This window comes from Colossoma macropomum, unplaced genomic scaffold (assembly GCF_904425465.1).
Source record: "Colossoma macropomum unplaced genomic scaffold, Colossoma_macropomum, whole genome shotgun sequence".
NCBI lineage: Eukaryota > Metazoa > Chordata > Actinopteri > Characiformes > Serrasalmidae > Colossoma > Colossoma macropomum.
The window spans coordinates 29,252,245-29,279,246 of NW_023494786.1; the positions used below are offsets into that span (position 1 = coordinate 29,252,245).

The following is a 27,002-nucleotide window of genomic DNA, read 5'->3' on the forward strand; positions in this document are numbered from 1 at the left end:
TACGCAACTCTGACATACACACTATTCATTATCCTCCCTGTCTAGGTGTAAACACTGTGCAAACGCAGTGTGAGGAAGAAGGACGGGAGAAAACCTTTTGAAGCTGTTAGCACCTAGCGCACTCCAGAAAGGAGTGAAAAATATAACCTAGCTGTAAAACGGAAAGAAAGAGTGAGGGGCTGGAAGAGCGGGGAAAGCCGAGAGCGAGAGGAGAGAGGAGTAGCCAAGTGGTTCTCACTAAAGGAAACTAATCAAATTTACAGTTTCACTGCTTTACGCCAAATATAGTCTTAGCCACTAAAGAAGTTTGCTTCTTTAGTTTTACACTGGAGCTACGAGGCTAATGCAGCTAACAAGTAATGGGCAGTTTAGCACCAAACTGCAGGCCAAAAGCACCACATCCTTGCGTCAAACCGTGTGGAGCTGTGAAGTCATCACTAATAGACATGTTTATGTGGTTGGTGACACTGGGTGACACACTAGCTACGTCCCAATTCAGGGGCTGCATCCTTCGAAGGCTGCATTCGAAGGTTGACTGGGTCACAGCTTCGAAGGCCTCTCATATGCGGCCGAGAAATGTGTCCTTCTTTTCCATGGCAATGAAGGATCCAATGGGAGGACATCCCGATCCCAGGGATCCCGAGGGTCACAGTATGTTGGCTGATTCAGGAACATGGCAGCCTCAGCAGAGGAGTGAACGGCAGCTGAGGAGACACTTTTAAATACAAGTATTGGGTTTAAACTGAGGCGAATAGCTAACGATACAAATGTTAAGAAAAGCCAGTGTGGTCCGAAGCAACACTTCCACTAACGTTGTGTTTTGTTTTAGGGAGTGAAGAGCCAACAGAGAGAAGCATCTCCAGCTCTAATAAAGGAAAAAATAAAAAAAACTAAAATCAAAGTTTCTGGTCCATCTTTAAAGAACTTTAAAAGAACTTGATAAGAGCAGCACTTCGTGACGCAGTGGTGCTGTGATGCAAACAGGAAATCTGCCGTAGAGCAGACCGTCTCATTTCGGGTCAGCCTTCGCGGCTCTACGCAGCCTTCAAAGGACACGCCTTCGTAGAGCGCGTCCTTCGTAGGATGCATCCCCTGAATTGGGACACATTATCTACTGATACTTAGACATCACAATCTACCATTTTGGCAGGTGACTTCAATTTCATTCAGCAGTGCTGTGGCGGTTTGTAAGGAGATAAAGCCGCAGCCGATGCAGGAAAGGCAGCAAAATGTTTTTTCAACACTTTTTAAATCTCATCTATGAAGCGTATTAACCAACATATTTGAGTGTATTGACTTGCTTCCACTTGATTTGTTGCTGTAGTGATAAGAAATGAAAGCTAACATCAAAACTTCGGAGATTCCTGCTGCTTTCTTATTTTACGCATCCCAAACTGAATGCAGGACACTAAACGGTATGCAAAAAATAGTGAACACACATTTAGAAGTGCACTCATTAGTGTAGCAGGTGAAGTACAGAAGTGTGTGGTTTGAGATGCGGCGTTAGATCAGCCAGCGAGGCGCGATCAGCAGCTCCAGTGGCTGATTATAGCTTCGCTGTGCTGCTTGTTAGCTGCTCAGTAAACATCTCCAAGCGAAGGTTTGAGGTATTTGTTGTTTAAGGATGCACTTATTGAGGCAAATTGATATTGACTTTGTATTCGCCGACTTTCGAAATACGTTCTACGTTTAAGGCACCTCACTGTAACTGCAGCACCATTTAAGGTGGAGCGGAAAATTCAAACGAGAAGCTGATGAATAAGAAACTGACTCGAGCTTGATATACAGCTATGTATGAGTTTATTATTTAAGAGCTTTGGCAGTTTTGGTCGCCACTTTTATTCGTTCTTATAAAATGTAATGCACTGGAAAGCTCTGAACTCTGGAGATGTGCAGACTATACGGATCCACCAATCTAGCTAATCCTTTTCATTGTAGCTCTTTCTGGAGATGCATCTAAAGCGTTTGCGCATCTTTTTCATGGTCATTCTGGTCCATTTTCCTTGCTGTGTATCCTCCTGCAGGGTTGTAACAAGCTCTATCAGAACACAGTCAGAGTTACAGCTCACCTGCCAACATGGCGACGTGGTCTTCTTGATGATGTAATCAAAAACTATGAACAAACATACACAAAAGTACTTAGCATTGCTAAAAAAAGCAGTAGCAGTAATCTCAAAGCCTTCATTTTGTCTGAACGTTTGTTCGTCCATTACTTGTTAGCTGCATTATCATCGTAGCTCCAGTGCAAAACTAAAGAAGGAAACACGTCGTGGCTGAATGACTATATTTGGGCAAAATTTTTTTTGCTATTCCTTTAAGTGCGCGATTTCTCGAAAGTCCTTTGATTTAACGGCATCTATGACGACAAACAAAACTTCTACTTCCATATCTTAGCCTGAGCTCCTGTAACAGAACCGCAAACCTCAAAATGAGAGAGGAACTAGTGCTGGATTCCAGGATCACTTCCAAATGTACCACAGTTTCACTAACCGTTAGAGATGGCACCTGTCCGGTATCACACTGTTAGAAATAAAGGTGCTGTGCAGGTACATTTTTCGTTCATCAAGGTACAAACAGTGTAAATGTTCCCTCAAAGGTACAACAGTGGTTTTAAGGTCTGATTGTGAACCTTAAATACGTTTTTCCAGGTGAAAAGTTCGTATTTGTACCTTTTCATAACCGAATGTTTTAAAACAGAACAGTAAAATAAAAGCCTGGAGACGAGACGGGGTGTGTGGAGTCAGTACAACTTAGGAAATATCATTTCAGTGGATTATGGTTCAGTTATGTTCCCTGACTAAAGGTACTGAGATGTACCCTTGAGGGTCCCTCCCCAGTGACAAGAGGGGCACTGGCCCCAGAGACAGTTTACTACCTTTATTTCTGAGAGTGCAGGTATTGGGCTGGATGGGATACTGGAGTGTAAAACAGAATAAAAGTGATCCAATCCTGTAACAGATCTCTACTGAAACTCACACTGTTAGCTGTGTAGTTTCTCCTATAGGCCTCTGAAGGCTTGCTGTCGTTCTGTAGTCAGCGTCACGCCCATATTAGCAACTCTGGGTCTAAGCTGAATTTCATATCTCTACCTTTTCAGTCTACAGCTCTGCCCATTAAAACCTCACCTGTTTAATTCTGAGATATTAGCACGGATGTAGCACTGTTTATATTTCCACTCCTCGCAATTCAGAGGATCCAGTGACTGAGTGGGAAATATGCTGTTTTTGTGACATCACAAAAACAGTTAAACTGGTTTTGCAGCGACTTTTCCATAAACAGACTGTATGGACTGAAGAGTTAATGGTATTTTTCTGAAACAATGTTTACATAACACATCAAATCCTATCATGGGGTGAGGAAAACTCAGTTTTCTATGATATTGTCCCTTTAATAGGCAACTGATTTTTTTTTTATTTATTTACAAATTTAAAACTGCCAGCTTGAACCATTATTTCATCAGATTTATTAGTCGGTTCTCTGCAAATGTACCACTTCACATCAAACCACTCTGAATTACAGTTTACGTGGGTGGAATTTCCCTTTAAAAGAGCAAATGATGTTATTTATACTGCAACACTGGCAAATAGTACTAAAAATATGCTACTGTATTTCCTGTGTTCACTTCGCCCACACAGTCTGAGCTTCAGATTAAAATAAAGACAAAGAAGAAGAAAAAAGGCTAAAAAAAGGCCAGAAAAGAACAGGGAACCAGATTTGGCCTTAAAAGTACATCATCCATACATCCCTAATTGAATTAGATTCTATGAATTGTGATTTCTTTTAACAACAAATCAGAAATACTGAGTAAACAACAAGAATTACAAACCATGTTTTGTTATCTATCAGGACTGCGAAAGCTTATAATCTATACTGTCGTTTGACACGGATGATTTATTGCTCAGCACTACACACGTGCTATATTTACACACTGGAGGACGAGGCATCTTCAGCATGGAGACCTTTCAGCAGGTCACGGTGATACTTTTTAGTGCCCAGTTCGTAGTAAGTCTCTCAGCACACACACCCACACACACACACCCACACACACACACACACACACCACCCCACACACACCACACCACACACACACACACACACACAGAAAGAAGGCACAGTGCGTTCTCTCCCCCTCCGTGCCTTGCATGCCTGCTGTACGCACAAAAAGCAGAAAAACAGACAGAAAGAGGGCAGAAAACTAAAATCTGTTTACAGAACGAGTCCTGCTTTTCTTCCTCCACCCTCACCGAACACAAACACTCCAACCTTCCTTCTGTTCCAAGCCCCGTCACTCACGACTAACTCGTACACAGGCGTGTTTACTCCCTCCATGTTGCGTCATCCCTTCTTTTCACTCCTACTTCTGTAACTCATCCTCCCTATTCCCTGCACACCAGTCTCAGACTCAGAAGCTCCGCCCACACAGGTACACACACTGCCTGATGTTTATCATACGCTAACAGCACGTTCAGATTTCCCCACCAGGAGGGGCCACGTGAACACGCTTCTAAGTTGGACGATTACAATATCAATGAGTGTGTTTACATGCAGTCAATAATCCGATCATAATCAGATTTCTGCAGGTATCTGATTATTCAAAATGGTTATGGGAACAGCACACTCTGATTTCTGAGATCGGAGTAAGGTCTAGAAATCTGATGAAGAGATCTGATAAAGAGAGCAGGATTTTAGCTCAGTAATCAGATTTCTCAGTGAATGTGAACTCTTACTCTGATTTCTTTCGCTTTTCTCAGTCTGAGCATGTGCGGTAACAAACGGCGGTACCGGAAATAAGCAAGCAGCGTCACCGCAAGACGCAACAAAACACTTTTGGAGCGACGCTGAAACCAATACATGCTTGACGAAATGAAGGATTTAAATATTCTTCATCTTCTAGATGATGTATGTTCATATTTTCAGGTAAAATAGTTGTGATGTTTTAAAAAAAAACAACAGTTCGAGTTTTACGTTACGTTTACGTTCACGAGTTTATTGGCTGGTTGCAAAGCAGAAATCTGATTACTGTCTGACTCATGTGACGTGGAGTTTCACATTATCCGATTACACAACGTGTTTACATGAACTTATGATGAAGCTCATGTAAACACGTTGAACGGATTACTGACCAAATCAGATTTTCTGCCGTAATTGGATTATTAAGTGCACGTAAACGCACTTAACGACACGAGCGAGTTGTGACATGAATGTCATTTTCATCACAGCCAAAGAAAAGAAGCCAACAGTCCATCAGTGGAAAGTTATGAAACAAGTTATCAAACAATACTGTACAAAGCCAGACTCACTACAGCATTATAACGTCATCTTAACAAGTTTTTATTTAACCTAATACTGCAGAGCTCATGAACAGGTCTGACACACAGGAATCCAAAAATGGATGTGCTGGACTTCAAGGACAAAAAATAAGTCCTCAAAGTAGAGCTGGGCGATATGGCCAAAAACGTTATCACGATAAACAAAATTCATATCGTTCGATATCGATACAGCGATAAATGTCAAATCATGATTTCTTTCAGGTTTGAAGGCTGATTTTGCTCCTGGGTGGTTAACTGTGGTTTTAAACTATCACTTATGGTCCGATCATCACTATGGTCCGATCATCACTAATCTGTCATGGAAGAGTGGGAGAAAGTTTCTGAGCTGTTTTTATCAGCTGGAAAAGCACAGCTGCAATTTTTGTAATAGTCATGATTTAAGAAAGAAAACAGATTATTTTTAGCTGTCTGGTGACGAGCGCTCGGCTACCCCGCTACAAATGCTAAACAAGTGGCCAACAACAGTGCTAAACTCTTTAGTTTCTCAACAACGTCAACTCGGTTCGGTAGGTCACTGCTGTCACTCCCACCACATCCATGTCAGAGCAGATCACAGTATTCAGACACCAGCTAGACGACTGGGTTTCTCTATACTATCGTAGTAGTTTAAGGGGTGAACCGCAGTATATCTGACGCTCGCTGTGTAAAAGCATTATCTGCAGTGTGAATCTCTCACACCAGTCACAGAGTCCTCCTTTTAGGCATGTTTAAACTGAAAGCGGTGATTTTGTGTCTTGTTTGATCTACAGTATCATCAGTTCACCGTGTTGTGCCAGAGCGCTGCTTCAATTAGCCAGCAGCTAAAAACAGCTAGCCTGGAAAGACAGCGCTCTCCCGCTCTCCAACGCCTCACAGCTTCCTCAGTTTACTTTCGTTTAAATCAGGGCTGTAACGAACATTAACCCACTTCTTTCTTTCACTTTCGTTGCTGGAGAATGCACTAATACTAAAATATGACGGTTTGGCGCTGTAACAGGCGCTGCAGACGTGATTTAACACCGCTAAAGTTGTTAGGATGCACGGAAAGAGGTGAGTTTGCTGTAGGACAGTACAGTTACACCACTGACCTCGTCACTCACACTCGGTCACAGGAGAACAGATCGCCGGTCGCTCCACTCAAACAGGGACTGTATAACTCCGCGTTTCAGCCGTTGCTAAAGTATATTTGGCGACCCTTTTTTTACTCGTGGCCCCCTCCCTCTCTAATCATGTAGAAAAACTCGGAAGTGCGCCCTCTCCTGGCGACAGCAGAGTAGTGTCACTTTCCTTGCAGTAGAAAGCGCCACCAGGGCTTTCGCTAAAACGTGGAAGTGTGAGAACGGTGTATTATATCGAACATTTATCGAACCTGTCTTATCGCTCTATCGAGGAAAAGTTATATCGCGATACTTATCGTTATCGTTTTATCGCCCAGCCCTACCTCAAAGTAATTTTAAATAATTGCATTTAAAATGGAATCGCAATATTGGTCAGAATTTTTTTTCTCGACTCAATTAGCCCACATTTTATTTCTGCATCATTTGTGTTCATAAACAACCCAAAACAAGCCAAAATCAAAGCTACACTATGAATATTAGGAAGAACATTTTGTAATGTGGGTTGTGAATCGGACCCCTTCCCCAAGAGGATGAATCTGATTATTGCAAGAGTGTTGAAAGTTATTCAAAGAGAACTCAGCCTTGGTGAAGGACGTGTCTGAGTGAGTCAATCATATCTTCATCAGTATAATGTTGATTTTGCATTTGAGATCTAAACATAGAGCCAGACCTTCGTTTTAAACCTGTGTGTGTAACATTAATTAATTAAGACCTCTTATTTCAGGCTTTACAGGGTGTTTTGTGTATGTCTGTTTGTGTTGCAGCACCATTTGACCACCAAAGGTTTAAAAGTGATCTAGATCTGTACTTTCATTTGGTTTAGTGATTTACAGTCACATGCTGAAGTTTAAATTCCCCCAGTCAATATTACGTTTTGTTGTTAAAACCCTCTACAGGAAACAAACGTAAACATGGCTTTCAAGTTTGCAAACCGTAGTGCACAATTTCTGTTTATTTTGCAGCACTTAACATACTGAAACAGTACGGACAGGCCATTTATTTGATTTATTTATTTATTTTTAATTTTATTTCACCTTTATTTAACCAGGATAATCACACTGAGATAAAAAACACATCTCTTTTACCAGTGAGCCCTGGTCTTTTTACTTCCCAATATGCTCAATTCAGCAAATTAAGATACAGAAGTGTGTTCCCTGTAGAGGCTGTTAACTTATTGTTAAAATCAAATCAACAAAACGTCTCATTTGTCTGGAGCACCTAAACTGTACACAGCTGTATCTGTGTGTGACTAACATACTAATAGCTGGCCAAAATAACAATTATTCACACAGGCTACACTGCACAGAGGTCATATTTCCTCTGAGATATTCCCATTTTTAGCTCTACTTAGACACGTAACGTGAGATGCTTTCCACAAAGAATATTCCCCCAGTTATTTCCAATAATTAGGGGAATATTTCCACCACAGCAGAGGATGAATGAATGTACCACAGCTAGAAACTCACCTAAAAGACCATAAGAGAGTGAAGACGATATTCCATTTGAAGGGTAAACTGTGTGGACTTCAGTTTCCTGCAGAGAGAGAGAGAGAAAAACTAAGCTTTGGCAGCTGGATTAGTATTAATAGAGGAGACTGTGGAATGTGGAATTAGTCAGTTTGTACAGGATAAAGTATCTGTATAATTTCTCAGAATTTCCACTGGCAGCCTTGACTGAAAGGTCACGGCCTGGACGTTCACATCAGGGTTACACCACAGAACACACTCAATAACAACAATAACAAACCAGATGATCGTGTCTGTTAACAGGTTTTGTTTTTCTATTAGCATAAGGTGTATTGGAACATGACGACTGCTACTACTGAGGGAGATCCGGGTTCAGCTAATTATAGACGACCCAATCACTCCACAGTTATTACAGTCAGACTGTAAAACTACACACTGCAGATTCATACTGGATTAAAATCACTCCACAATTATTACAGTCAGACTGTAAAACTACACACTGCAGATTCATACTGGATTAAAATCACTCCACAATTATTACCGTCAGACTGTAAAAACGATTTATGACTATTTTTTCATCATCAACATTCCATATAAAACTCAGGAGACTCCTGTAGGTTGACTGGTGGTTCTGGTCGGTAAACAAAACGGCTATATTTGTGTTGTAGTCATGGTGACCCCTGGTTCCTATCAGCACCACTGTAAAGAAATCTGAGCCTGTAAGTTTCTCTGCAATGAACCATTTCACACGAAACCACTCTGAACAACTTTGTTTACATCTCACCGATTGAATCACACAGAAATGTAGACAAACTGAAGTAATTCTCCTTTAGAAGACTGTCTCAGAAATGTGATCTCAATTTTCACATAATCTGTGAGCGACCGCGTTTCAAAAAATAAAAATAAAATGAAATAAAGTGCAGAATGAAAAACTTTTAACCTCCTTCCACAGACCATCTCATCATCTGACCCAGTGCACTGTAACCCCCCTGAACTCTGCCCTTTCACACCTCCCATCTGTTTAACACCCATCTGCACACAGAGGAAGAAAAGCAGCAAGTGATGCAGCCAGTTGCCCCAGCCTTACAACACACACTCCATCTGCTGTGTGCAGGTCTGCATTATTCATACCAGCCTGTGTGCAACTGAACCATTAGTCTTCTGTCCTACATTAAGGAGTAATCAGACGTATTGAGTTTATGTGGAAATTAAAAGCAGAACCTCATAACTCTCACACAATGTCGGTTTTCTTGTAAGACCGATCAATCTTTAAACCGGGGAAGGGCCTGTATGGGAACCGTGGGCCGATGCCAGTAAACAGTATTTCTCATGCACATATCTGATGATGCTGAAGCATAAACATTCATATAGTGTATAAATTGGTACTACCTTTATTAGCATTACAGAGACATATAGTGTGTATTTCTGGAGGGTTGCAAATGAGGTAAATGAATAAAGTGCAGTAGCTCAGCTTCACCTAAGCATTCTGATCTACCAGAGTACAATAAACACACTTCAGAAATAAAGGTACTAAACTGTCACTGGGGTGGGATCCTCAAGGGTACATCTCAGTACCTTTAGTCAGGGAACATAACTGTACCATAATCCATGTAAATGATATGTATGAAATGATAAGTTGTATTGACTCCACACACCCCATCTCGTCTCCAGGCTTTTTTATTGTTCTGTTTTAAAACATAAGATTATGAAAAGGTACAAATATGAACTTTTCAATTGGAAAAACGTATTTAAGGTTCACAATTGGACCTTAAAACCACTGTTGTACCTTTGAGGGAACATTTACATTGTACCTGAAACAATCTACCTGCACAGAACCTTCATTTCTAACAGTGTACGGCAAATATCGCTTTGAAATATCATTAAAATGTAAATGTCTGCCTGATGCGGAAAATTATTTTTTTAAGCATTTATCTGTCAATTCCATGTATTCCGGTCATCATGTATCCCTACTTTAAACTGGACTTCTAAACTAATCCAAATATGCTACATTACAAAATAGATTGTGTAAGGAGAATAAAAACACAAAGCTAGATTTCTATTAAATACTACTAGGAGTATTGTTTTTTTTCCCAGTTTCGGTACCAATACCAATACCTTAAAGTGAAATTCCACCACTTTTTCCACAGTTTCTGCAGAATTCAACAGTTACCATGTAAACAAAGTCAGAGAAACTTACTGACTCCATTCTCTTAAACAGGGTTGGTGACGGGAACCAGGGGTCACAATGTCTACAACACAAATACACCCATTTTATTACCTATCTAAAACCACCAGTGAACCCACACGTCTGAGTTTTAATATGTAAAGCTGATGATGGTAAAATCTGAAAAAAGAAATTGTCTTAGGGGACTATTTTGTCTTACAATGTCCTGCATGTAGCTCTTTGCCACAAATGTGTTTTAAAAAACAACATGTTTATCCCAGAACTCTCATAAAACAACCTCAGGAATCAGGTAATTTCAGTTTTAACTTTCTGTGAGGAGCTTCTAAAGACACTGAATGCTTTGGACGTCTGGTTCCTATCACCACCACTGTGAGCAATTCTCTAAGTTTCTCTAGAACGGAGCATTTCACACCAAACCACTCTGAGTGACTGTTTACATCCCATTTATTTAATTATGTGGAAAGTTCAGTAAAAAATGGGAAAAGTTGGTGGAATTACCATTTCACTGTTGTCAGAACAAAACCTTGTATCTCCAAAATTCGAACTTTACAGGAGAAAGAAAAAACCTACTTTACTTTTAATGTAAGTCAATGGAACCCGACATTTTTCCAAGTCATTCTAGGCCATTTCATTTGGTCCATTCATCATGGAATTTACACACAATGTAAAGGACAACAGGTATTTTCAAATCATGTCAAAAACTGAAAAACGACAAAAATGGAGATACGAGGTTTTCTTGCGACAACAGTGATTTATTTCCGATTACTTCTTTTAAATTCCAAGCCAAAAGTAGTGAGAATGAGGTTCTAGGACCGACTAATGGATTACAGACTAATCAAAAAAAATGCTGACATTAATATCATGTTTAATTTAGACAGTCTAGATTTTGGAACAAGCATGCTTACTGTAACACAGAAGCTAAGACTACCAAACTTTAAGGGGAATTCCACAAATTTTTCAAAATTTCTGCCAAAATTTGGCCTTAAATGTACTTTTTTGAAATCCAATCATGGTGCAGAGCTACAGGAAGGCAAAAGAGTCCCCACAGAAAACTTTTTTTTTTCAGATTTTTTTCTATTCCCTCATCATTATTACATGTAGAAACTCAGAAGACACATGTAGGTTCACTGGTGGGTCTGGATAGCAAACAGAACGTCCATATCTGTGTTGTGGACCATAACCTACTTTACTTCGAACCACTCTGAACGACTTTACGTACATTTCAGTGACGAAACTAGGCTGAAATTTTGAGAAAACAGTGGAATTCCCCCTAAAATCTGATGGTACTGAAGTAATTTGGTCGCTACTCAAGTATTTTTTTGAGCTGCTACTACTTCTACTCAAGCTGTGTTTCAGAAAAGTATTAATACTTGAGTCATTAGTATTATAGCAATAATGAGCATGTGTGTAGGTTACTTACCCCCCTGGCTGTGTATCGAGAAGATTCATGAAGACACTTTTAAGCACCGCAATATTAAATATTTGCTACATCGTCCATCCCGACTGACTCATATTCCACAGCATTAAGGTCAGCAGGGCTAAACCCAAACAAACAACAAGTACAACTTCGCTGGAGGGCAAATAACCCCGTTTCTCTCGCAGGGAGTCCCGGAGAAGGTATAAATGTGTAGGGTGTGAGTGTTTTGCATCACCCAGCTCTAAATTATTCATACCTGAGAGCCCATACTAACAATAGCTGACAAAACCAGCCAGTGAAACTGATCCAGAGCTTCCACAAGCTGTTGGGTCTCGAGCTCCTGCACTCTGGGGACGACCGAAGTGTCAAAAACTCATCCAGTACAACGGATCTGAATGAGGACGCGGCGTATAGTGTCAGGTGGGGTAACATATGGAGCATGGGGTGAAAAGATGATATATTATGCAGTCAGAAATAGGGCTGGACGGTATCGATAAGACTCAATATCGCGATGTTTTCAAAATATATAACAGTATCATTGTATTTTCTCCACATATTTCATTTTAAACTAATGTTTACTGTCTTTGAAGTGTCTTTTATTTTTATATTTGATTTCTCTGTAAAATAATTTGTGAACTTGTGTTAAAAAGGTGCAAAAGTTTGGGCACCGCAGGTCAAATCAAAACGCGTTTGGTTGAATTTCTAAATTAAAAATAAGTTACTACATCCTCCACAGAGAACACACTTCTGTACATGTTAATACACAATGACTGTTTATTGACTGAATTTCAACACACTGGAAAAAATGAATACATAAAACCTGCCCTATGCAAAATATATGGCACATTTTAGTACAATACGTTATTATAATATTATATATCGCTGCTGTGGGAACAAAATCTCGTACCCCCAAAATGAGAACTTTACAGGAGAAGGAAAAAACATACTCTACTTTTAATGAAAGTCAATGGAACCAGACTTTTTTCCAAGTCATTTTGGGTCATTTTGGTTGGTCCATTTATCATGAAATCACATGAAAAAATGGGATACGGGTTTTCTTCCGACAGCAGCGATATACATTATTATTATTATTATTATTATTATTATTATTACTACCACCACCACCACCACCATCACCATTCATTATTATTATTATTTTTTATTTATATATAACCAACTTTTATTAGTTAGGTATAAATCGTTAACAGACCAGGCTAGAATTAAAGCCTTTGTAAAATATCTATTATAACTCCTACATTAAAACGTCTTCCTTGTATGGACTGTAGAACGTACTACTGGTGAGGCCAGGCATAGGAGTGTATACTGTGTGTCTACTGGCCACTTCATTAAGTACATCTCCTTGTTTCTGACACTCTTAGTCCATTTTATCAGCTCCACTTACTATTTAGGTGCACTTTGTAGTTCTACAGTTACAGACTGTAGTCCATCTGTTTCTCTGCATACTTTGTTAGCCCCCTGTCCCTGTTCTCAGTGGTCAGGACCCCCACAGGACCACCACAGAGCAGGTACTATTTGGGTGGTGGATCATTCTCAGCACTGCAGTAACACTGACGTGGTGCTGGTGTGTTAGTGTGTGTTGCGCTGGTCTGAGTGGATCAGACACAGCTGTGCTGCTGGAGTTTTTATACACCTCAGTGTCACTGCTGGACTGAGAACCAAAAACATCCAGCCAACACTGTGACCACTGACGATGGACTAGTGGATGACCACACAAACTGTGCAGCAACAGATGAGGTAGGTAGGAGTGTCTAATAGAGTGGACAGTGAGTGGACACAGTGTTTAAAAACTCCAGCAGCACTGCTGTGTCTGATCCACTCAGACCAGCACAACACACACTAACACACACTAACACACCACCACCACGTCAGTGTTACTGCAGTGCTGAGAATGATCCACCACCCAAATAGTACCTGCTCTGTGAGGGTCCATGGGGGTCCTGACCACTGAAGAACAGGGTAAAAGGGGGCTAACAAAGTATGCAGAGGATGCAGATGGACTACAGTCTGTAACTGTAGAACTACAAAGTGCACCTATATAGTAAGTGGAGCTGATAAAATGGACGGTGAGCGTAGAAACAAGGAGGTGGTTTTAATGAAGTGGTCGGTTGTTGTATGAAGTAAATGGCCAGAAATTGTAGCAGATCTAGCTGTGGCTCCGTGTGCTTCAGTAGCTCTCAAAAGCTCTGGTCATGTCCTCCTCTGACTGCTTTCCTCACACCAGCACACTTTCTTTAGGAGAACATGGGTTAATCAGCTCTGTGTTACCATGTTGTGGATGTTTGCTTTCAATATGGTACACCGTTGTGTGTTTATGCCATCGTGATCCCAAAAAGTGATCACAAACACCACTATTTATAGCTGCACACTTCATTTTTAGCCGGCCTGTCTAGCAAAACTGATCACTTATGGCACCCGCTTGGGTACAATTACAGAATTTTGCTTTTAAACATGCCAATTCAAATAGGAACTATTGTATACTGGAAATTAAATCAAATATTATTTATTATATTATTTATTTGATGGTTGATTGGTTTATTATTTAGACATATTATTATTATTATTATTATTATTATTATTAGGTGCTAGTAAAAATTGGTTTTCTTATCTGAAAATCACACTGTACTGTAAATAGCACAGTATAGTAAACACTTAGACCACAAAAACCTAAAAGGGCTTTTATTTCTTTTTTTATTTTATTTTTATGCATTTTATACTGTTCTTTTCAAAACAGTCCGAAGCAGCCAGCGAAGCACATTCCTGCGAGTACGAACATGCTCACGCCGCTGAATCACTGCACTGATCTTCAAAGCCCCAAATAAATCTATAACAACTGCGAGAGACATTCGGAGAGGATTAAGGGAAAAGTGACTGCTTAGGTCTGTTTCCAAGCCAGACAGGTACAATCCTGCCTCTGTAACCAGCAATCCTGAATGCTTATGCACGTATAAGCAGTGCCACTGAACTGCTTCGCTTTTGAGAAGTGCCATTTAACTGAGCTCTTAAGTAGCCTCAGCTCCAATCACTCACACTAGGAGTGTCAATTTTCCAATTACGCATTGATTTGAGTATATTTAGAACGTTTCAATTCCTGTTTTGAACAGTGGCGTCTTGAGTCATTCAGAGGTTAATGCGAAATGGTACTGATGTGAAATTTCTTTACAGCGGTGGTGAGAGGAACCGGGGGTTTATGACGTCTCCAACACAAATACAGACATTTTATTTACCATCCAAAACCACCAGTGAACCTAAACGTGCCCTCTGAGCTTATATGTAATGTTGATGATTGATAATAGTGATAAATCTGTGTCTTTGGGACTATTTTGCCTTATAACACCCTGTATGTTCCTCTCCGCCATGAATGGATTTTGTAAAGTACAGTTTAGGCCAAAACCTTCTCAGAACTATTGGAAAACAATGAGTGTGTTTTCATGCACTTAATAATCCGATAACTGCAGAAAATCAGATTTTGTCAGTAATCCGATCAACGCGTTTACATGCACTTAAGTTATCAGATAATGGGAAAACTCTGGGTCTACATGAGTCAGACAGAAAAGGAAGGAGGGGATGAGGGAAAGAAGTAAGGAAGGAAGGAAGGGAGGGAAGGAAGGAAGGAAGGAAGGAAGGATGAAGAAAGGAAGGAGTGCATGAAGGAGGGGAGGAAGGGGGAAGGAGAGGAGGGAGGGAAGGATGGAGGGGAAGGAAGGAAGGGGAGGAAAGGAAGGAAGAAAGGAAGGAGTGCATGAAGGAGGGGAGGAAGGGGGAAGGAGAGGAGGGGGGAAGGAGAGGAGGGAGGGAAGTACGGAGGGGAAGGAAGTAAGGAAGGAGAGGAAAGGAAGGAAGGAAGGAAGGAAGGACGGAGGGGAAGGAAGGAAGAAAGGGGAGGAAAGGAAGGAAGGAAGGAAGGATGAAGGAAGGAAAGAGTGCATGAAGGAGGGGAGGAAGGGGGAAGGAGAGGAGGGAGGGAAGGACAGAGGGGAAGGAAGTAAGGAAGGGGAGGAAAGGAAGGAAGGAAGGACGGAGGGGAAGGAAGTAAGGAAGGGGAGGAAAGGAATGAAGGAAAGATGAAAGGAGTGAATGATGAAAGGAATGAAGTAACTCAACAAAATAATATGACTCATATCCAAAAACAAGCTACTCCATCGATGTACAGCTGACAGCAGTGACTCAGAAATGCTGTACTTCAATGAGAGGACATGAACTGCAGATTCCATGCTATTTGTACACAATCATTTATAAACTTGTTTGAAAATACAAACAAGTATTTCCATCCAATACAAACAAATCCGTCACTGGCAACAAACTACCTGCCTGTGGGTCCTTCCCCAGTTACCATCTCACTCGGTCACTCTGTTAGTATTATTTATTTATTATATCACTGCTACGGACAATAACAGCAAGTAACTTTATAATGTAAATACAGGGTGATTCAAAAAGATTCATCCGATTTCAAAGCGCCACATTTTTATATATATTTTTTTTAACAACCGTGAGGTGCCTAGGAACCAATCACATTCCAATTGAAAGACGGGGGTCATAGAGTTTCTGACTGTCATCGGAAGATGGCTCCATACTGTCTGTGAGGAGATGAGACCCCTGAGCAGAAAGCGTTCTGCGTTCTCCACTTCAATAAGAGTGAATCCGTCATAACTGTGCGATGTGATTTTCGTGGGCAGTGAAGCTCCAACAGCTCAGAGCGTTCGTCGTTGGTTCCACAACATTGGATGATCTCCGAAATCGCACTGAAAGAGCTGTGAGTGCAGCGACACCCGACATGCTCAATCCAGGATAGGATGAGTTTGACTATGGTGTTGATGTTGTCTGTACAGCTGGAGGAGGTTCATATTGATCACTTCTAAAATTACATAATAAACTTTATGCTTAAAACCATTTACAGTTTACTGCATTGATCTGTAACGATTTACAAGTGAAATAAATCGTTTTGAAATCGGATGAAGCTTTTTTGAATCACCCTGTATTTTCTTTCTCAGATTATCCCTTGTTTAATATATTTGTACACAGCAGAGAGTCCCTCCTTCCTCCATATTTTGTGTATATTTAATATCAGTTTTAGTATTTTCTTTTTGTATTTTTACTTTATTCTCTCGGCACTGTTTTTAGTATGTATATAATGCTGCCCTGCTCTAGAGTCATGTATGAATGTCCTGAAATGTTGCACAAATGACGAATAAACTTGAAACTTGAGTATTTGAAGCTTGTAAAATGCTAGAAAACTAGAAGTGCATTCAAAATTGCAATACGTGATTTTAAAAATGTAGTCAAAACTTGTTAGTGAAGTAATTTGGGTTTTTTTCTGGACCACCTTTTTGAAATGTATAGCCCTGATAGCATTTCTAAAATGTAACAGCAAGTAGGGGTGCAACGATTAACGGACTTAGTCGACCAAAATCAACAACAAAATCAGTTGGTAACTAATTTAATAGGCGATTAGTTGGTGACCTCACACGTTTCTCACGCTAACTAGGAATGTTTAGACATTACCGCTTACTGGAGAGTGGCACGTCAAACGGTGCCGCTGTTTTGGGGCGGTCAACATCGCTGCTGGACTGGATACAGTACCATTACAGAGCGGCAGTTTAAGAAAGATACTGTCCAAAATTGCACCATTTCAAGAATATCACACTCACAAAGCAGGATAGGATTATATAACGGAGGGAACGCAGCGATCCACACTCACGTTTGGGTGATGTTTGTGTTAGATTTGGCTGTGCGGCTGGTTGAGCACAGAGAACCTGCTGGTTTTGTTACATTTTACTGCTGCTACTTTGCACATCCTTGATTTTTGCAGGAAAAAAATGTTTTATTTATCTTGCGTAAGAAAATTCATTAAAACAGTGAATTTCTAAATAAGATATTCATCTTTGTCTTCATCGTTAGTTAGCAAATGCAGAAAAACAACCTCGAGCTAAATTTAAAAGCTGATAGCTACATAAGTGTAATTGAGAGATTCATAATCAAAATAGGTAATTACTCGTTTTAATAATCGACAGATTATTTGAATATCAAAATAGTCGTTTGTTGCAGCCCTAACAGCAATGATTCACTGAGTGTATCAAAAGTTCACGACGAGCCCAAGAGTTCAATATAAAGTCACCAGTGATGGTGAGTTCAGTCTGAAGTCAGATGGCTGAACCGGCCTGAACGGTGTGTCTGTGCTGCCGTCGTCCTGCGGCTGACCTCAGCGCAGGGTACATCTCTTTGCATGCGGGAGAGACGCCATAAAAAAGACGCGGGACACAAGAAAGGGAAGAAGCCGAAGTGAAGAGGAAGAGGAACGAGTCTAGGCTTCAGAAGGGAAACTTCCTGCTTCCCGATCTCAGACTTGGCACGTTCATGTGACCTTCACGACCTTCACGACCTCAGGCTGGCCGCTCTGGGTGAGCAGCTTCCAGCTCCCAACACACCTGAGCCAGGTAAATCATACACACTTAAAAATGATGGTTCTTCAAGGGTTCTTCAGTAAAGAAAATGGTTCCATATAGAACCACGAACACTGAAAAACCCTTTGCATGATTTAAAGGTTTCTCTGCATCATGAAATGGTTCATCAGATTAAAAGAGAATGTGCTGTAGATTGTTCCACATAGAACCTTTAGAAAAGAATGTATTGTATGTTGTTCAATATACAACCTTTTTGAAAAGGGTTCTATATAGCATCAAAAAGGGTTCTTCCATTGGTACGATGTTAGGCTTGTTACAATAGAAGAACCCTTTTTGATGCCATACAGAACCCTTTTCAAAAAGGTTGTATATTGAACAACATATAATACATTCTCCATCAGTCTGAAGAACCATTTCACGATGAAAAGAACCCCTTAAGTCATGCCAAATGATTCTATACAGAACCCATTGCATGATTAAAGGGTTCCCTGCATCATGAAATGGTTCTTTAAAATTAGTGGAAAATGTGCTGTAGATAGTTCTATACGGAAACTTTATAGCACCAAAAAGGGGCCTGTCTGGTCTTCTCCAGGACCAAGTTGTTAAAGTGTTGCTTAGATGTTGCTAGGTGGACAGTAATGTGTTGCTAGGTGCTGCCTTAAACTGCTACCTTAAATTCAATGCCACTTTATATGTAATCATAACTTAAATTCACTGCCTCCTTAAAATGACTGCTACCTTAAATTCACTGCCACCTTAAATTTGCTGATATCTTAAATACAGTACCACCTTAAATACAATGCCACCTTAAATTGTTACTTATACCTTAAATACACTACCACCTTAAATTCACTGCTACCTGAACTGTACTGATACGCTGAATTCGCTGCCACATTAAATTCAGTGCTACCCTAAATACAGTGCCATCTTAAATTTACTGATACCGGTGTGCCACAAAATAGCGCATCATAGGAATAGCACAAACCATGCTAGCATTAGCCCATTTAGCTGAGCAGCTACATCCGCTTCAGTGACGTTTGACATGAAAATGAAAATGCAACAGAACCTCGATCACCTCTCGCTGTCTAGTCCATTACATCTGAAGCAGTCCACTCTGTTTTCCAGACAGCAGCTAAAGTACATGGACAAATGAAATTCAACTAAGATAAAGTTGGCTTCTTATTCTTATTAATAAGTCCTGTTCCACCTTAAAATGGTGAAGCAATAATACAGCTGCCATAACGAAGCCACTATTCCACTTAAGATGGAACAGAAAATAAGATCTTCAGCCTTGTAGAAATTAAGAGGTAAAACGACATTTATCACCAATTTTGCCAAATCCATGGGGCTAGTTTGGGAAAGCAGCATTGACATAGGTTTATCTATAAACCTTGTAGTTCCAAGGCCAATAGCTCTGGTTATCTGGTTATCCACCACTCAGTGAGCATACATAATAATAATAATAATAATAATAATAATAATAATTATAGTAAAAATTACTGACTGCTGAATACACAACACAACCTATACACTGTATTTCTATTTACCAAAATAATTCATACATTTTTTTCCCAATCCTCTCAATAACATAAGCAATAACACATTTAAAAGACATGGTTCTTCAAAAGTTCTTTAGTAAATGGTTTTATTTAGAACCATGAATTCTATACAGAACATTTTCGTGATTAAACAGTTCTTTGAATGGTTCTTCAGACTGATGGAGAACGTGTTGTAAATGGTTCTTTAAAGTACCAAAAAAGGTTTTTCTATTGTTACAACACATTCTTAATCAATCTGAAGAACCATTTCACCATGCAAAGAACAATTTCATCATTAAATGGATCTATATAGAACTCACGGATCTAAATAGAACCACTGCCTTCACAAAAGAACCCTTGAAGAACCATCTTTTTAAAAATGTGTAGGGTTAAATGGTTCTGACCACGGTTGTCAAATAAGTGAAATCATGAAAATGGTTCTTTGAGTGTTCATGGTTCTATAGACAACCATTTTCTTCACTAAGGAACCCTTAATGAACCAACCTTTAAGTGTGGAGCCTCATGCATTTGGGGGTTTTTGTTGCTTTTTTTATAATTGTACCAAACTCGTACCGAACCGTGATGTCGAAACCACAGTGTGAACAGAACAGTGACCTCTGTGTACCATTACACCAGTACTAGATACACCAGATGACAGCAGAGCCCATGTTCAGATCCAGCTTATCGCTGCTGTCGGAATAAAACCTCGTACCTCCATTTTTGTCAGTCTTCTGTTCTTGACATAATTTGAAAATACCTGTTGTCCTTTACATGGTGTGTAAATTTCATGATGAATGGACCAAAACAAACGGCCCAAAATTACTCGGAAGAACGTCTGGTTCCATTGACTTACATTAAAAGTAAAGTAGGTTTTTTCCTTCTCCTGTAAAGTTACCATTTTGGAGATACAAGGTTTTGTTCCGACCACAGCGACATGTAAGACAGAGCCATTATGACTCCATATTGAGTGAAGAAACAATCTGCAACTCGCTGAACATCCAAGCACTGGCAGCGTTTGATGTCTATTTAAAAAGCTCATCTGTCCAGAAAACAGAAATCCCACAAACCACCACAAATAGCTCTGCTGCAGATTCACACGGCAACAGCGAACAGATAAACACTTTCACTTCCCATCATTCTAGTGGTCAGGAACACCAACAGAGCCCAAGCCAGCAGCAGAAGCCCTGAGACATGAAAGACTTTGATTCAAGCGAAAACACAACAGACCACATGAAAAAGGCCTTTAAACAGGACCACATAATGGGGAACAAATAAATTCAGTCAGATTGTGGCGCCGGAACTCACTGTTGTATAATTGATTATATCCACTTATTCGCCTTACAGCACACTGACAGTGTGAGGGGCGGGCTGCTGTCTGAATGAGTAATGATACAGGGCAGCCAATCAGCCCAGAGGTTAATGACAACCCGGAACACTGGCTGTGTTTACATGCAAAGATTTTTGCCAATCCGACCAAATACATTCTGATTCTGATTATAGACTGAGGTGTTCATTCTCACTCTACTCAACAATTTGATGGAAAGTCTCTGTTTCCATGCTCACTACAAGTAATCCGATCCAAAGTGACCAATACCATGAATGAGCACCACTTAGTGTAGATGTTACCATGACAACGAGCATCACGTGAGTCCAGTCAGAGTGAGATGAGCAGCAGTGAGCAGTGCTTGTGTTTTTTGTTTTAAAATGATGTCAGACTCAGGAAAACGTCCTTCACATGTCCTTATTAAAGAAGGCCGAGAGGAAGACGTCGTGTTCTGAGACACATAAGCTGGACGTCCGTCCCACCGCCGTCTTTTAAAGATCAGAGCATAAACTTCGTCTCCTCTGCAGACCAGTTTCTGCTCCGCCATGCTGAATGTTATAAACTTTCACTATGACGCGACGAACATGATCAGAGCGTACTTAAACTTTCCGATAGGGAATGTAATCAGATACAGGCATTTACATAGTTATTATTCTTCTATTTACGGGATTATTTACAGGATTTCCCACCTCGTTCAATCAGATAGAAACTGTATTCCATATGGCTTCATTCGGACTAGTTTATTGAGATTGAGGTGTTTACATGGATGTATTCTACTCCGATTGAGCCGTTAGTCGGATTGCTTTTACTGGTGTTATCAAAATAGCTGAGACTGTCGAAAGTTGACAATATAAGCTTAAACTTGTAGGGTTTGTTCAGTTTTCACTGACCTGACTTTCAGGATCGGACTCTGGCTCAAACTCACATGGCAGAATCGAATCTATTGGAAAAACAGCCACAGCGGTGTTTACAGCTGATCAAAAGAGGAGAGTCTGCAAGACAGGGGTGGAACAAGTAGGGGCAGAACCGCTCTGGTCAAGCAGAACAAGGCAGGCGAGCTGACCAATCAGGGCACACTGGACCCATCTCGTTGGTCTTAAAGGCATTCAGAGAGTGTTTCAGACTGAAGGTAGGGCTGGGCGATATGGCAAAAAATGTTATCACAATAAAAAAAATTATGTCAGTCGATATCAATACATATCATGATAAATGTCAAATCATCATTTCTTTCAGGTTTGAAGGCTGATATTTGCTCCTGAGTGGTCAGCTGCTGTTTTCAACTACCCTTTATGGTCAGAACATGACAAACACTCGCCAAACAGTGGAACATTTCACAAATCTGTCATGGGACAGTGGGAAAAAGTTTCTGGTTAGCTGGTTTTACCAGCTGGAAGAGCACAGCCACAATTTTGCTAATATTCATAATTTAAGAAAGAACACAGATCATTTTTAGCTGTCTGGTGACGAGTGCTAAACTGTTTAGTGTCAGCTTAATACGAACAGCAAACACTTAGCTGGCTCGGTACGTCAATGATGGATCTCACCGCCTTACTGCCATCACTCTCATGGCAACAGCAGAGTAGTGTCGCTTTCCTTGAAATAGAAATCACCACCAAGGCTGTCGCTAGAACAAGTAAGTGTGAGAATGCTCCATTATATCGAACATTTATCGAACAATTCTTATATTTCTATCAAGGAAAGTTATATCGCGATAATTATCATTAGCATTATATCGCCCAGCCCTAACTGAGGGTGAATAGAGATGTACAGCATGAGAAAAATAATGTGTATTTGGAATATTTAAGCATGTAAACATACTCTAGTGGACCCCAAAATAAAATTAAGAACACTGAAAATGAGCATAATAGGTCCCGTTTAAAATGGCTTTGTAAAAATTAATGTTTTTGGTACACAGAACTACAAAAGTAGGAAGTGTGATGACTAACAGGCTGTGTGGTCTATTACTAAGCTATAGAAGGCAGTCACGGGAAAGCCAGCGGTAGAAGATTTCAAAAGCAAGAAGTAAATGTCGGGGTCAGTTACAAGCCACGGAGTTCATGACATTCAAGGTCTTGACCACGATTACAGATAAAAAACTTCTGGCACTAGCACGTTTATATATACACACACACACACACACACACACCTCACACACACACACTCACACACACACACACACCTGTTTCACGCCTAATTTGCATCCTGGACGGCAGAACAAGGTATCACTGCAACAAATAACGATCATATGCAAATGCTGTAACAGTAGGAGTTGGGCCGAGTTCATAGAGTACCGACAAAAGCGACTGAACATGGGGGGGTCAGTGAAGGACACAACGTCCTGTGTGGTGGCACACCTGCCCATGCATATATGTACACAACAAAGAAGAAGGACTTCATGTTGTGTAAAGAGCTAAAAACTATGTCTTGGGGAAAAAAGTGCAGACGCTGTGAGGGAATCTGCAGCCGTGATTTTCCCAGGGAACGTCATCATCTGGACACGCTGAGCAAGAAGGGGCAAAAGCAAGAGAGTTGTTTGGTTCTAGCAAATCAAAAACAACCATACAGTCTATAGGTGCACTGTGATTAAAGGGCCCATATCAAGGAAAAGTCAAGTTCCTTCCTTTTGTTAGAGTATAATAGTCAGAATATTTTGACGTAGTATGTAAACAACTTTAAAGTTCCACAACAAACGTTTTCAATTCACTGTTTTTGTGATATCAGGAAAACCAACACATTTACATACATCCGCCTACAGCAGTTCAGCCCCACACAATCACACTGAAATCATAAGAGTGTTGAAGTTTAGACTGATTTTAAACGAAGCGGCAGCCAATCAGAACAGAGTTCAGCAATGAAAACAGCCTGTTAAACTCTAAGGGATAAAGAGAGGCTGTGAAGCGGTTGTGTTAAAATGTGTAATGATTGTTTTTGGTGCATAAGTGGACCTCAGGGGTAAAAATTAAAACACAAGAAAAATGTAGCTTATGGGCCCTTTAAGTCTAGATGGATTAGAAAAGGGGTGTGGCTTGAGATCTACTTTTTCCAGTGGACAGGTCATCATGATCTACCTTAAAAAAAAAGGCTGGCCTCATCCTTTTTTAAAAGCTATGAAACTTTTTTAATGCACTTCAGTGGCCTATATTGATATTCAGCATTACAGGGCAAACGGCTGGGAAATCAGCCAGGATTATGCAGTCTGGACCACTTTTTTCTTCCTGAGTTCACTTTTAGCTGAAAATTTGTTGTCATAGTCTGTGTATAGTTTGAAAATGCCTCTCGAAGGAAGTGTATCGGCTACTTGGCAAATCAAGCAGATGCATTTGGAATTGGACACTGTAAAAATAGTCTTCCTCCCACTCTGTATGGAAGAGGTAAGATTTTTCGGTTACTTTGCGCTCGTCTTGCACTCGTCTTCTGAAAGAGCCAGTGTAGGTTACAAAAGGAAAGCGCAAAAACGGCGCTACATGAACTGGCCACCGATAAATGAAGCATTTCCAGATTTCTAGAGAAGCAAACTCACAACAGTGCTTTAGGTGGGCTGTGGCACAGCTACGGTAACAAACAGTAAATTAAAGAGACACTGGCCACATTTGATGTCAGTCAATCACTCTGACCTTTCTGGAAGCAGTTAGAAAGTGTTGAAATTTGAATGAGGCTCGATCTACCAACGTGCACTGTGCGATCGACTGGTCGATCGCGATCCACGTATTGGGCACCCCTGGATTAGCACTTCAGAGAAATCCTTATTTCTATAAAAAGTCAATAATGTACTTAAGTGAATAAAATGTATCATGTATCAATGTGTCATGATAATGATAAATACCTTCATATTGCCCACCTCTACTTGGGCCTTCATGTACTGATCCCACATTTATATCATAAAATACTGTAATACTATGTTATACTGTTTTTTCTTCCCCCTGCTGTTCAACTAACAGATCCACACAAGAGAAATTATCCTACACTACGGCTGCAGCCCCTTCTATGATCAATCAACAGATCAACTACACAGTCGAGTCACATTATTATGACCACTTCACGTTCACAAGCTGGTGGTGGCAGCGTTATGTTCTGGGGACTGTTTTCGTGGCACTCTCTGGGCCCACTCATCCCTGTGGAAGGCACTCTCAACCGATTTGGGTATGAATCCATCCTTGCAGACCTCGTACACCCATACATGCTGATTGTCTTCCCTGGGGCGGATGGGATCTTCCAGTAAGACAGTGCAACATGTCACACGGCTAGAAATGTCCGACATCGGTTGGAAGAGCATGACCAAGACTTCCAAGTACGACCCTGGCCCCCTAATTCCCCAGACTGGAACCCAACTGAGCATCTGTGGGACCACCTCGATCGTCGTGTTCGCTCTATGGATCCTCCCCCACGCCCCCTCCAGCAGCTGTGGGATGCACTGTAGTCAGCATGGCTCCAGATACCCGGGACAACCTACCAGGACCTTATTGAGTCACTTCCAGCCCGTCATTATTTGATTATTTGACTAATTGACTATTCACCTTTCTTCTGCTTCCCTCCCTTTGCTGCAGTCATTCCCAAAGTCCCACCTGTGCTACAAATGATTCTCCACTTTAAGCCATTGTTAATTCAATACACCAGCTGCCTTAAAGACCTCATATCTTACCATTTTCTTGCATTTTATAGTCTCCCCTGACCAAAAACAGTCATAATTCATTGCTACATGACCATTTTTGCCCCCCCTCTATCCCTTATCCCTCTTTAAGACTGATACATGTAAATGAGCTGTGTTCTGACTGGCTGACTTGGGTCATGCCTCTTTCAAAAAGAACTCAGAAACACTCCGGATAACTTTAATGATAATTAATGAGGCTAAAGGTGGATTTATGTAAATATGTTGGTTTTTGTGACATCACAGAAACAATCAATTCAAAACAGGCTGTTTTTGAAGCTTAGTTTCCGTAAACGGATTGCAGAGGTGGGAATAAGTCACTAAGGCTACGTTTACACAGCAGGTAAAAGTGGCCCAAATCTGATCTTTTTCTTCAAATGTGACACAGATGTGTGTCTGTGTGGCAGTGTCAACAGCAAAAAACGCACTGAATCTGACATTTTCAATTCCGATTTGAGATGCTTTCATATGTGGTACTGAAATCCGATACGTATCCGATCTGCAGCAATGCGACTCAGTCTGAACGGCCAGATCGGAATTCATGCGACTTTTACGTCAGTCCAACTCGACATTCGTCATAATTTCGCGCTGCTGAGACTCAAAAACATTTAGTCTGATGTTTCTGTACTAAAACATTAGAAGAGACTCAAACCTCTCCGTGTTCGAAGAGGTTTCGAACGAACCGGCCAAACGCGGCCGGAGGAGCCCGAGGCTGCAGCGTCAGAGAACAGCTGATCTGTTCAGACTGATGTCGCATACAGGTCACATTTAAAAGATAATGTGAACAGCTAAAAAAAACGGATTTGGTGAGAAAATCAGATTTGGGCCACTTTTACCTGCTGTGTAAACGTAGCCTAAGTTGCAAGTAACAAGTAAGTCCCAAGTCTTGACTCTCGAGCCCCGAGTCGAGTACCAAGTCAAGACAGTCAAGCCTTGATTCGACTCCCAAGTCAGTGCATGCCAGTCTCAAGTCGAGTCCCAAGTCCTAATCTTCAAGTCCTAACTAAGTCAGCATGCAATCTTCACCTAATTTAAGGCTATTTCAATACTGAGTACCAAACATTGTTAATGTTTTAATGACATAATACAGTATTTTAATGACAGCAAGTTAGTAGTACGTGACTATACACTGATCAGGCATAACATTATGACCACCTCCTTGTTTCTACGCTCATTGTCCATTTTATCAGCTCCACTTACTATATAGATGCACTTTGTAGTTCTACAGTTACAGACTGTAGTCCATCTGTTTCTCTGCATACTGTCCACTCTTTTAGACACTCCTACCTTGTCAGTCCACCTTGTAGATGTAAAGTCAGAGACGATAGCTCATCTGCTGCTGCACAGTTTGTGTTGGTCATCCTCTAGTCCTTCATCAGTGGTCACAGGACGCTGCCCACAGGACGCTGTTGGCTGGATGTTTTTGTTGGTGGACTATTCTCAGGCCAGCAGTGACACTGAGGTGTTTAAAAACTCCAGCAGCACTGCTGTGTCTGATCCACTCAGACCAGCACAACACACACTAACACACCACCACCGCGTCAGGTCAAATTCAGTTTTTCACAATATGGGCCCTTTAAA

General features: G+C 40.7%; 1 protein-coding gene across 1 annotated transcript in view; it reads right to left on the bottom strand.

The window, feature by feature from the left end:
• The window catches only part of spsb4b (splA/ryanodine receptor domain and SOCS box containing 4b), a 37,650-nt gene that overhangs the window by 7,402 nt on the left and 3,246 nt on the right, over nucleotides 1-27,002 (bottom strand). The window contains 1 exon segment of the mRNA XM_036565270.1: nucleotides 7,894-7,960. The gene's annotated coding sequence lies outside the window, so the exon portion shown is untranslated.